Below are 12699 nucleotides of genomic sequence, written 5' to 3'. Positions count from 1 at the left end.
GCCAAAAGCATGTCCCCACCCCACCAAGACCGATGCCAACAGCGCACAACGCAACACACCGCGCACAGAAACAACGCAAGAGCAGAAAAGCCACCCGGCACCCGACCGCAAGAAGAGCAGACCGCAGCCGGCGCAAACAACCCCCCAACCCCCAGCAGCCCGCGGGCAGCGCAAAGCCAGAGCGGATCGAACCACGCCGCTCCCCCACCGGACGAAGCAAGAGCAGCACAATTGCATCTGACGCCCCCACCAAACCCCCAACAGCAGTACCGTGCAGCTCTCCTCCTCCACGAACCGATACCACAAAACCAGCATCGGAAAAGCATCGCCCAGGAACCGGCATCGAAGCGAAGGCACCGGCACCGAAAATCCCCGAACAACACCCAGCCCCACCCCGAAGTGAATCCAGTCCCGGGCCCCATGGATCCGAGGCCCCAGGGGGGCCCGACCCCCAGACCGGAGCCCCAGCAAGGCCCCGGCCGGCCGGGGCCCGCGGAGAGGCCGCCAGGAATGAGCCAGCAGCCACCCGGGCATCCACCCCCAGACCCCGAGCTCCACCAGTGCACCGGCGAGCCCTGACGCCAGCCAGCGGAGGGAGAGCAGGATGGGGGGAATGGGCTCCGCACTTAGCGGAGACTTGAGATGTATTTGGGAGAGGGTGCAGTTGAGACCCCAACCTGGGAGAGAAAAAAAAAACATTCACAATCTGTATCTTTTGAAGCAACTTCATTCTGTGGCTGTGGTAAATTTAAATAAAACTTTGCTACAAGCAATCATGCGTAAAATCATCTACATTGAATAAACATTATAGGAATGAGTTAAAATGCAGTTCTAGACTGTGGGGGGAAACAAGAGTACCTAGAAAGAACCTACTTATGAACGGAGAGACTAAGCTCAATACCAAAGCCAAGACTAGAGCCAAAGATTAAAATTGTTGGGTTAATTGCAAATAGTCCTTGCAAATAGAGCTTTTTTTTGTGAGTTTTATCCTCTTCTTCTTAACCTCTTGTAGCTTTGCCAGTCACAGCAGTTGATCACTCATACTCTGCCTGATTCTGATAGATGCATTCTTCTGATTAGCTTTCTTTTTCCTTTGCAGTCTCTATATACTTGATTAGAATGGGGGAGTGCTGCATATAAAATGACCTGGTTTAATCAGCTGGATTTTCTTGAGTAACTTAATACTAGATGTATCTGAACGAGCCAAAATTCCGCCATATTGAAAGTGTTGAATTTTGATTAGGACTATTTAGAGTTTTAAAAACAGTTTATGAATATTACCTTTTTATCTTTAATGGCATTTGAGATGGAATTTCAAGCTATTTTAAGATTTATGTGACAACTTAAGAAGTAACCTTATTGAAGTAATGATTGGAGTAGACCTTTACCTTAAAGCAGAAGAATGGGCAAACATTTGAGTATATAGATGTTTAAAAAAATAGCTCAAAAGCCTTGCAACTGTTCTAAAGTACAATTCATTCTACAAGGAGTAAACTCTGTGAAGCTGAATACCTGCAGTGCTGACAAAAAATATTGGCACCCCTGCAAATCTGTCAGATATTGCTCAATTTCTGAAAGAAAATTATTGCAATTACAAATGCTTTGGTATGAATATCTTCATTTAGTTTGCTTGCAACTAAAAAACACAAAAGATAATAATAATAAAAAAAAAATGAAAACATTTATCATTTGACACAAAACTCCAAAAGTGAGCTGGACAAAAGTATCGACACTCCAAGTACAATACTTTGTAGCACAACCTTTAGACAAAATAACTGAACAACCGCTTCTGGTAAACATTAATAAGTTTCTTACAATGCTCTTCTGGGATTTTAGACCTATATTCTTTTGCAAACTGCTCCAGGTCCCTCAGAATTGAAGGGTACCTTCCCCAAACTGCGATTTTGAGATTTCTTCACAGGTTTTCTATGGGATTTAGGTCTGGACTCATTGCTGGCCACTTTAGAAGTCTCCAGTGCTTTCTCTCAAACTATTTTTGGAGGTTTTTGAAGTGTGTTTTCGGCCATTGTCCTGCTGAAAGATACATGACCTATGATGGAGAGCCAACTTTCTCACACTGGGCCCTACACTGCACTGCAAAAATGCTGGTAGTCTTCCGACTTCATAATGGCATGCACACGATCAAGCAGTCCGGTGTCAGAGGGGGCAAAGCAACCCCAAAACATCAGGGACCTTCACCATGTTTGACTGGGGGGACCTTATTTTCTTTGAAGGCCATGTTATTTTTTGAGACCTTTTCCCAAAAAACTCTACTTTTATCTCATCTGTCCAGAGGACATTCTTTCAAAATGTTTTTGGCCTTCTCAGGTAATTTTTGGGTCCTTGGCTCAGAGGTGCGGTCCTCCAGGGTATCATTCCCTTTTCATTTAGATGCCGACGCATAGTATGGATTAACACTTTTGTACCCTCGGATCAGATGCAGGATCAGATTAACTTGTTTGACTGTTGGTGTGGGCTTTGGTGGCACAGAGGTTAGCACACACGACCCATGTATGGAGGACTTACTACTCAACGTGTCTGACCCGGGTTGGAATCTGACCTGTTGTCCTTTAGTGTATGTTTCTCCCCCTCTTTCATACCCCCTTTCCTGTCAGCCCACTGTATAGAAAATGAGCCACTAGTGCAGTAAAAACCTCAATTAAAAACAAAGAACTTCTTTGAATGTTGGTTGAGGTTCTTTCTGCACAATCTTTTCTTGAGATCTCTTGTCAATTTTTCTCTCCCATCAACATCAATGGAGATTGGCCACAGTGCCATGGGCTTTAAACCTCTTGACGACACTGCCAACAGTACACACACTGTTGTCTGCCCCCTTTTCTATGTTCGGTTAGGAATCCAACTTGGCTTTTTTCACTGTTCTTTTCCATTGCAAATCATTACAAACCATCAATTTCATTTGCAATCACTGTTTCATTTCAGTGAATCAGGGGTTGCAATATCAAAATGAAGAAAATAAATCTTCCAAAAATTGTCACAATTTTTAAAAGGACTTTTGTTCGGTGATCTATATTCATCTTTGTCTAAATCAATCAATATTACTGTACATTAACAAGATTCATCTGCATATTAGAATACATTATAATTTTAATACGTTTTGACTTTCTCTTTTTGTAGGCATTCTTCATTTCTTTCAAAAGATGTCATGAAACCAGACATATATTCTTCCAGTGTCTTTGATCCACTTCATAAGTATGTGCAGCTCATGCGGGAGATACAACAAACTCCACTCACAGCTGAAGAACAGCTCTAATCACATGTCCTCTTAGATTTGGAGTGTCTTTGCTTGTTATAGGGATTGAGTCTTCAGGAAGTTGAACAGTAGTCTCAAATTGTTACTCTCACCGTTTTAAGACAAAAAATGATCCTGCATGATGATGCATGAGCTTTGACAGATATGCCAGTCTAAATTCCTATAATTTTGCTTATCAGGGCAGTTCTTAAAGTACCTCTGCAATCTAATATACAGCACCAAAACATTGCCACTGCCTTTGCACATAAGTAGATAATGATAAGAACAAGTGTCACCTCTGATAGGTTGTTTGATGGTACAAGGTAAAATTTCCCCAGAAGACTAAAAAATATGATATTTTCATTTTTATTGTTCTCTGCACCACCATGCAATCAGTGGCATTTTAAAGAGGTTCTTGAAACACTAAGAATCAGCTACATTTTGTAGTGTCAAAAAAGAATTTGTTACTGGTCTGAATCCTCTTGGATGTGAAGAGAGGCAGCCAGACGGGCGGGGGTTGTTGTTCCAGATTAGTCTGTCGTTACTTTAGTTCTTGTTAGCTCTAGGTTTTGAAGTTGGCATTGGGAGGTCATGGGCTACGTGACAAGTTCATCAAAGTAGTAACAGTGGTTTGATTGTTGTTGCAGACACCTTTCAAGTAATGGAAGTCAGAGCACCAGGATGATAGCTATGCTTAATCATAATATGCCACCTAAGGTTTTGGGTGATTCCGCAAGTCTAAAAGGCCTTTTTTTTTTCTTTTCCACATATGTTCTTAAAATTGCTCATTTAAAAATAAGCTTTACTTCATCTCATCACAATTGCATCCATAGGCTTCATTAGACAGTTTATGAGAGAGTGATCTGGGTGGGATTCTTTGGGTGTGCGCATGGGTGTGACTCTTTGCACACTCTTGTTCACCTGGATACTAGCTGAAGCTCTGCTGTAGAAAACAAATATTTTTGAAGATTGATCACAATAGCCAAGCTAAAAATGTACTTTAAACCCTATCACAACATAAGTAAGAACAAAAAACTTTTGTCTGGTGCAATAAGACAGGAATCAATATTTGGGCAGTTTTCAAGGCAGGAACTCAGACCTGCCCTAGGAATTACCAAGGACTCGCAGGCGGTTCTTTTTTGCTAAAAAAAAAAAAAAAGGTTAAATGCTCCTTTCAAAACATCTGTAAGTTTCATAATTTTGTTATCCTATATGACATAAAATCTATGAACAAAAACCTTTACATTGCAGCAGCAATCTAAATTGCTTTTTCTCTTCTCCCATGCATGTGGACAACATTTGTGTCATATCAACTTGTCGCCTAAGCGATATACAAAAGAAAAAAAAACTGGAACCTGCGCTATGCTCTTTTAATGGTAGTGAATGAATATAGTTTTTGTTGTTGATTAGGGCAGGTATGCAGAGAGCATCACCTGTGCAGGTTCACAGATGTCCTCACTAAGAAATAGTTAGGTGTAGCAAGGCAGACATGCTTGTTCAACAACTTGGGGATAAGCCCTGCTGAAAGACATGTAGACCAGGCTCCTCCTTGAGCCAAGGGGAACTCTGATTGACCACAATAGGCTACAGCTGTGGGAACGTTTACTTGCATATTTATCTTATATAGATTTATTCCTGCTTTGGAGTGGAACGTTACTGCCCTTTTTACTTTTTTGCCCCATAGTTAGAGTCTAGAGGTTCCAATACTCTTCTGACTGTAGATAAAAAAAACATCTCATCAGCCGTGGCATTCTCACCAAATACTCTGGCCATGTGCATGACAGCTTCTTGATTACAGCCAGTATAAAGGAGAAGCTGGGATTTAGCGATGTCATTCCCTGTAAACATTGTGTCTAGTTAATTCTGGATGTCAATACAGTCAATATGGACAAAGAATAAGGGATCAACACAGCTTTCTTATTGTTTAAAGAAATTGCACAATTAAGTATTAGCTTTTTTGTTTATATTTTGTTTTTGCCATATTGCTATAGACCACTAGCCCTTTTTGCCACCTCAAGGTAAACTGAACCAGTCAAAGATTGGTAGAAAATCTATGATCACTTGCCTTTTTCATTTATTTCATCATTAGCTTTTCAGATAACAAATGTCCTAGTCCGTACCTTGTTTCAGTTGACAGATCCCCCTGTAATAAAGCATACTTCAGGTCAAATTAATTTCTGATAATACCATCAAATGCTTCACAGTATAGATAACGATTTTATACTATCTACAAAGCCTGTTTTATGTTTTATTGTTAAGAGTTTAAAGCAGCAAAGGAAATTAATCTGCTGTAAATTGCATACTGAACCAAAATCAACAACAATATTTTAGATCTGTCTGTTTCGTACCACTATTTTAATGAGAGCCAGCTAACAATTTCCAGGGCTTTCAGGAGAGATTTCGCCAAGCTTTTTGTGTATCTCTCTGGGATATTGTGGAGTTAAGAATGGAGGAAAATGAAGAGGAAACTCACACAAAACTTTACTAATGCAAGAGAGGCCCTTCCAAGTCCAGTTTCATCTTAACTGTAATTAACTATGTTTCTGGTCAATTTTAGTGGTTTGAGAGAAAAGCCCACAACATGTAAATAAGACATAGTAGACTAGAAATAGGTATTTGGGTCAGTGTAAGATCTAAGTTAAGAGTTGAAAATTGGCAGGATGAATTAATAACTGCATTTGATCTACAGATTAATTGTTGTATATGTGTAAGCATTTTTTTCACTGCCTGTACCATAAGTGACTATAGATACATACTGTTCTGCCTCCCAGGCAGTTTGATGTTTTAGTCATTACTTTATAAAGTGGCTCCAGAGGATACTTTACCTGCCGGCTTACATTCATCAGTAAGGAAGCACATTTTAAGACACAGCGATCAAACGATTTTGCATTGCTCACTGTGCTCCATTTTCCCCAAACAAAATTAAAAATTGATTTTTGCATGTTGTCAGTATGAAATAATAGTGCATACGTGCGTGTTTTTGTGTGTGTATATTGAGGAATGGGGGGCTATAGGTGTGTCTGCCTACTACTGTGAACTTTCTGAAAGACAAATTACTATGTTCATTTAGAAGAGGAATCATCCAAAGAAGTTTATGAGGGCAAGAGTACATTTTAATTTGCTTATTGGTTTCCCATTGAGAGAGGGGTGGGGGTGGGGTGGGGTTGTATCCAGGCTCTTCAGTGACTCAGTTCATACCCACTTTGTCTGATTACAACACAGCGAATTGCAATCTTATGAGTTCATTTGCCGCCAGAAGATGGCAGTAAAGCCTTTAGTCAGAGAGAGGGTTGTAAATGGATGAGTGGCATCAAACCACAGCCCTAGATCTTTGTGAAGAGATACAAGGTCTGCTCAAACATGTGAGCATTTTGTTATTTCGATGTGTTCTCTCTCAACTACTATCTATACTGTCATTAAGATATTAGATAAGCCTTTTTTATACTTTATATTTTTATTAAATTACAGCTATGAGTAAGTAAAATGCAATAGAGAGTTTAATTTGGAGAAAAGAAGACAAAATATTAAAACAACAAAAAGGGAGGTCTTTCTGTGCAATGGCGTCACAGCTGATAAAAGAAATAAAGAAGAGAATAAGCAAATATCAGTTCAGTTTCAGAATAAGTACTCACGACAAGTGAAGGTAAAATCCTCAAATCCACAACAATTGGGGTTCTACAAGGTGTAATTCTAGAGCTAGATAAGCAGCAGGTGGTTAATACTGTCACTATAGCAACAGCTCTCAGTGGGGAAAAGACAAACTCCACCTAAAGAGAAAAACATTAAGTGTGTACTTCTTTTTAACTTTTTTGTATGGAAATCGGGTTTGTATGAAAAACATACAAACAAACAAAAAAAGGTATTTGTTTTTTCACATTTTTTTTATTTGTTTGGTTTAATACTTCAAATGTAATAGCACCTATGATGTTTTATCTTTATTATACTGTAATTACCTTTTTGAAGAGTTTTAGTCAAGTTGTAGAGCTCATCATTGCACCCAAATAGCCCTGGTTAAAGTCACCTATTCTATTCGCATGGTTTCAGATAGGTTACTTACATCCGTCCTTTTCCTGTTAGATCTCAGTGCTGCATTTTCTTGTTGTAATCAAGGCAACAACACTAAGCTGGTTTAATTATTATTGTCTGATAGTTTTCAGTTTGTTTATGTTAATGTTAAACCTACTGCATACTCCAGGGCTACCTGTGGAGCACCACAGGAATCTGTGCTAATGGCAATTCTTTTTACTACATATATATATATATATATATATATATATATATATATATATATATATATATATATATATATATATATATATGGTCCCAATCGGAAGAGTTAGCTACACTGCTAACAGTTCAACAGTTCCTTCTGAGCAACAGAACTGGTCAGTTGCAGCTCTATATCTATATATGTATCTATAAAGCCTTTCTGTTCCCCAGCAGGGGATCCAGACTTGGGCATAGATGGATTTAAAAAATAAGTTTCTGTAGTAGTGCTCTTCGTGACCATAAACAGTCTTTTACCTAGCTTAGAAGGACCAGTCTTTGCTACAAAGTTCAAGGAGGAATCCAATGAGAACAGTTTGAACCTGACCTTGAGTGGCCCACTGGCATGAATGTCTCTGATCACACCATTAGAAACAGATCTTATGAGGATGGCCTGATGGACAGATGTCCTTTAGGAGACTCTTTAATTACTACCACGGAATATCAGAATTGGGAGGTTTGACACTTTTGGTCTGTTTTTTTCAAAAATTCCTGGTCTCATGTGACTACTTCCCTTTTGGTTCAGGTGAAAAAAACTAAGGAGAAGCTGTGATGAATTTACCGCCTGCAACATTGTTCAGCACGACCAGTTTTGTGATTAGCCAGTATCTGGGGAGGCGTATCTATACAGGATGCACAAACCTGCACATAATAAACAAAGGTATCCTGGTAACCATAAGATATGGGGATGAAATCCTATACTAGTTTACAAACCGTGGTGAATCATAATGCCTTGTTTGCCAGCAGAAGTGGAAAACCAAGTTTAGAAACTGCCTAGTTTGCCTTTATCCTGTTCGCTTAGCAAGGTGATTAGTCCCTGTCTTTGTGGTGGAGCTTTGTTTTGTACAGGCTTTTGAAGTTCTATGCTTGGATTATCCACCTCTGAGTAATAGTATGCAGACAATTGCTGGAGAATTAAGACATTTCTATAATTTACTACAGTAGCCTCAACACTCCCCAGACTTAATTGGGAATATGTTGTTAAATATGTTTTGGAAATCATGTTTGGGTCCATCCAGCAATACTAGGCTGCATTCAGACTGTCCAATAACTTGGTGTTTTCCTGTTTAGGGTGCCCAAGAACTGCATCCTGCATTGCCTTGGCTTTGTCAGGCAAGCATGTGGGGGGCTTACAATTTATTTAATACAATTTTAACTTGCTGAAAAGACATTGAAGTGAATATGACTAAGCTACGACCTCCGATTTTATATTTTACTTTCTCTGTGACTTCAGATTATGCCCTCTGTGGGGTTGATAATTTTCATTTTCACAAAATTATGTGGCAATTATTATTCCTCTTATGCATTCCATATATGTTTGCGTATACATCATAATTTAGCATTACAGCTTTAGTATTTAAGCAATGTATTTATTATGTCATTTTTAATGACAATGAGCATGTAGACTACAAAACCTGTCCAGTTCCACTCCATCACTTAAAGCCTAATCTTTTGTCTATTAAAATGATTAAATTTGCTGATATAAGCCATGATCACATACCCCTCTCCTCTGGAGCCACTTTATAAATAGAACCTGTGCTAAGCTGGAAACACCAAAGAAGTGCTATTGAACAGTTAATCCCATAAAACCATCAGATTACTGAATATTACAGTCAACGCTGCAGACCCTTAGGTCAGAATAATCTTTGAGTTTTTGCTTGTTTCTGCTCATCTTCCAGCTATATTCTACTTAAACTCTTTGCCTTCCTGTCAAACCTTATGATACACAACTAAAAAAAAGAAATTCTAAAACACATATTCATTATAATAACAACTCTTGCGATTAATATTTTTGCTATACTACCATTTCACTGTCCAGTCTTCCAAGAAAATGTCTTTAACCATTAACTGGTGCTTTGAAAACATAATAAACTTGAAACGCTTCTAGATAAAATTGAGAGAAGATAAATGGGTACTGGAGTGACATGCTCATTAGCGAGAGAAGAGAAATTGGCTAAAAGAGAAAGCCAAAGAGCAGACGCTGAAACATAGATTAGGAGAAGTTATGGACAGATGGAGGAAGTCTTGTCCCTGAATTAAACAGAAATTGAAAAGGATTACAAAAATCCTTATTAATGTACATTACTCATTACTGAATGGTTAAAAAAATCTGGATATTCAGTTTTCTTAGAAATTAGAAACATATTAGACAGATATTGAATAAAAAAATGTAACAATATTTTTGTGTCGGATGAAACTTAAGGATAGACGATAAGGTGACCACATGTCCAACGTAGCAATCAATAAAAATTTAAAGCAGGAAGCGAGAAGGTAAAAAAAGGTTTATACTCTTTTTGTTGTAATATTTATTGTTGTTGTTGTTTTTTTCAAAAGAATTTACCTTAGTCCATCACAAACATACAGACATATGAGCTGTCTGAGCTGCAATGAAACTGGAATCTAAGATAAACAGACAAAGTTAATAAATGCCCCTCTTCTGTCTGCTCAATTTCATCTGTTAAAATGGCACTTTATGAACTATGTCCTATTTCTGTGTTCTATTATTTTAATATTACACTGACAATGTGGGAATGACAAAGGAGTGAGAAAGAATATGAGGACTAGGAAGATGACAGAGGGGAAAGAAGGATACGTTTTGAGAACGGGATATGCCTGTATTAAATCCTGTCCTTTTCCTCTGAGCACCTGATATGCTTGTGGTTATCTTTTGGTTCTGCCTCCTGGTAAATAAATTGAACTACACATGGTCAAAAACATCAGCACCCAGACCCACAGGCCACGGTGAACTGGACTGGGCCATAGCCACTGGTGCCTGGATGTATCGATTAGAACAGTGACAGTTATTTCTGGAGGTCTGTCTCCAGCAGCTGTCCCCGATTGCTGTGGGTGAAATTAGAAGTGGGGAGAAGAGAGGCAGCTGGAGATAGAAGAAAACAACATGAAAAAAGGTAGAAGGGGTATTCTGTTGGAATATGATGTGTAATAGGTGTCAAGGAATCAAGGTGCAAATACACAAAAAATTTTGAAAGAATTACATAATTGGCAGGAAATGGAAAAATAGAGAACATGCTAATAAAAGAAAAAATAGAGCAAAGATACAAGAGAGTGGTTGAGATGGGAAANAAACTTCTAAAAATAAGGTGCAGCAAAAAGACAGTTAAACAGTCTTCCCTTCTCCAGATATCTATAGTCATGCATCGAGCAAGGTTTCACATCTAATGCTTCTGATCAGTTAGGACACTGGTGATGTGATAACTGATATTTACTAACTTACCTATATGATAAGTGATTGGACCCTATGGAATTGTGTAAAACAAAAGTGTACCTGAGTTGTGACCAGAAAGCCTGCTCTGGTGCCTCCTTGTCGGTAAGAACTATCACAAAGATATGGAGTGGCATTATTTTCTTTCTGAATGGGAGAGACACACCAACCCCTGTCACCCTTATCAAATGAACTAAAATAAACAATGAAGCACAAAGAAGAAACCCATGAGCTGGTATGATTTCTGTGAAGAATGCATTGGACCTTGATCTGTGTAGTGTGACAAACAAGCTAGCCGTCACTTTCGGAAGGACATAGCCAGCTCTCTCTACATCATGCAGACTCCTGTTTTCTCCCAGTTATTACTTCTTTTTGTTTTTGTCTTTAGTTTTTTCTCTTGCCTCTTGCTGGACAAGCACAGAGGGACAATCATTACAACAGAAAATGGAAGGTAGAATGGTCTTAATAATTTTGCTTGCTTTAAGAAATAATTGATAGCCTAAATACTGAAGTTGCTTTAATCAAAAATGGTGTTTCCTATGTAGATTGAAGATGCAAAGATAACAAGAAATATTTGGTGTATTACATCTCCAGATAAGTACGCATATCCTAACAGAAAGTTTTTTTATTTAATACTGTTTGGCCAAGTGGTTGGATCAGTCCGCTTGTGCTCTCAGAATGTTGCAAGTACCTGGCTTGATCCCCACTCTGCTCACACTCTTAGTCCCTGAGCAAAACCCCTCAACCCTACACTGCTCCCCAGGTGCCGCACAATGGTAGCCCACTGCTCCCCAAGGGGATGTGTCAAATGCAGAGGTGAATTTCTCTAGTGTGAGATAAATAAAGGTCAATTAATATTTTTGTGGAAGTCATCCGGCAATAATAATTAAACACAATAGTTGAGCACCGATAACAAAACTGCACTGATGTGGGACAAAATTTACAACCACCCTGCACTAAAGCTTTCCTCATTTAAGCCACCCTGATGGGCCAAGGTCAGCCAATTACCCTTCACTGACCAGCACACCCACACAAACTGCAGCGAAAGACCATATCAGCTCGTGTGTGTCTGAATATAGTGTAGTGGACAGCAGCCTTGCATGCTAGATTCATGGGGAATATGTCAGCCATCAGCTTGGGCATTTCAAACAATGCCTCACAATGTGCTTGACAGCCCTGAAAAACAGGCTGGTGCTTGGAAACTGCCAGCCCATCATCTCAACTCCCTCATCTGGGCTTTCTCTGGCGCTCCTATTCCTGTTTGTGTGTGTGTGTGTGTGTGCGTGTGTGTGTGTGTGTGTGCATCTCTCGCCATCTCTCTCAATATCTCATTTTGTTCCCTGCCTTACTCTCCAAGCTCTCATTTCTGTCACAGGCTCTACCTTACATTTCCCTTTGCTCCCGTATTCTCTTTCTGTTCATTTCTTACCTTTAGACTTAAATGGCCATATTTTCTGGCTTCCATCATCATCATGCATAGGTCTAACTCTTCTGTAAGGATTAAAACAGCTTCAAACTGTAAAAAGGGCAGCAGATGTCTCCTCTGTTAAGAACAGAGGCAGCAGATCATCAAGTTGTTAAAAGGTATCACACACATTGACACACACATAAAGGGGTGGGTAGTTAAGGACATGATGGTATTATCTGGCTTAGCAGTTATATATCTCGGTGAGACACCAACCCATAAAGCTGCAGGGACATGCAGTTCCCTTCTTTTCATTGTCCCATTCGCTTCCATCCAAGTCACATGCAGTAACAGCCAGCTCTGATTCACAGCACTTAATTTACACCAGCTCATAACAGGAGGAGATGGGCTCTTGGAAGTTGGCAGAGGTCTTAACGGTGGTGTATGTGAGAGCAAAAGAGTGAGAGAAGAAAATGGTTGCGGGTGGAAAAGTAGGAAAGTCAGTATTCATGTAAAAGAGGATTAGCAGTAACCCAAACACTACAGACTATTTCT

The sequence above is a fragment of the Cyprinodon variegatus genome, unplaced genomic scaffold, assembly GCF_000732505.1.
Source record: "Cyprinodon variegatus isolate N-32 unplaced genomic scaffold, C_variegatus-1.0 Scaffold102, whole genome shotgun sequence".
In the NCBI taxonomy this organism is placed as follows: Eukaryota; Metazoa; Chordata; class Actinopteri; order Cyprinodontiformes; family Cyprinodontidae; genus Cyprinodon; species Cyprinodon variegatus.
Note: the sequence above shows the minus strand (reverse complement) of the source record.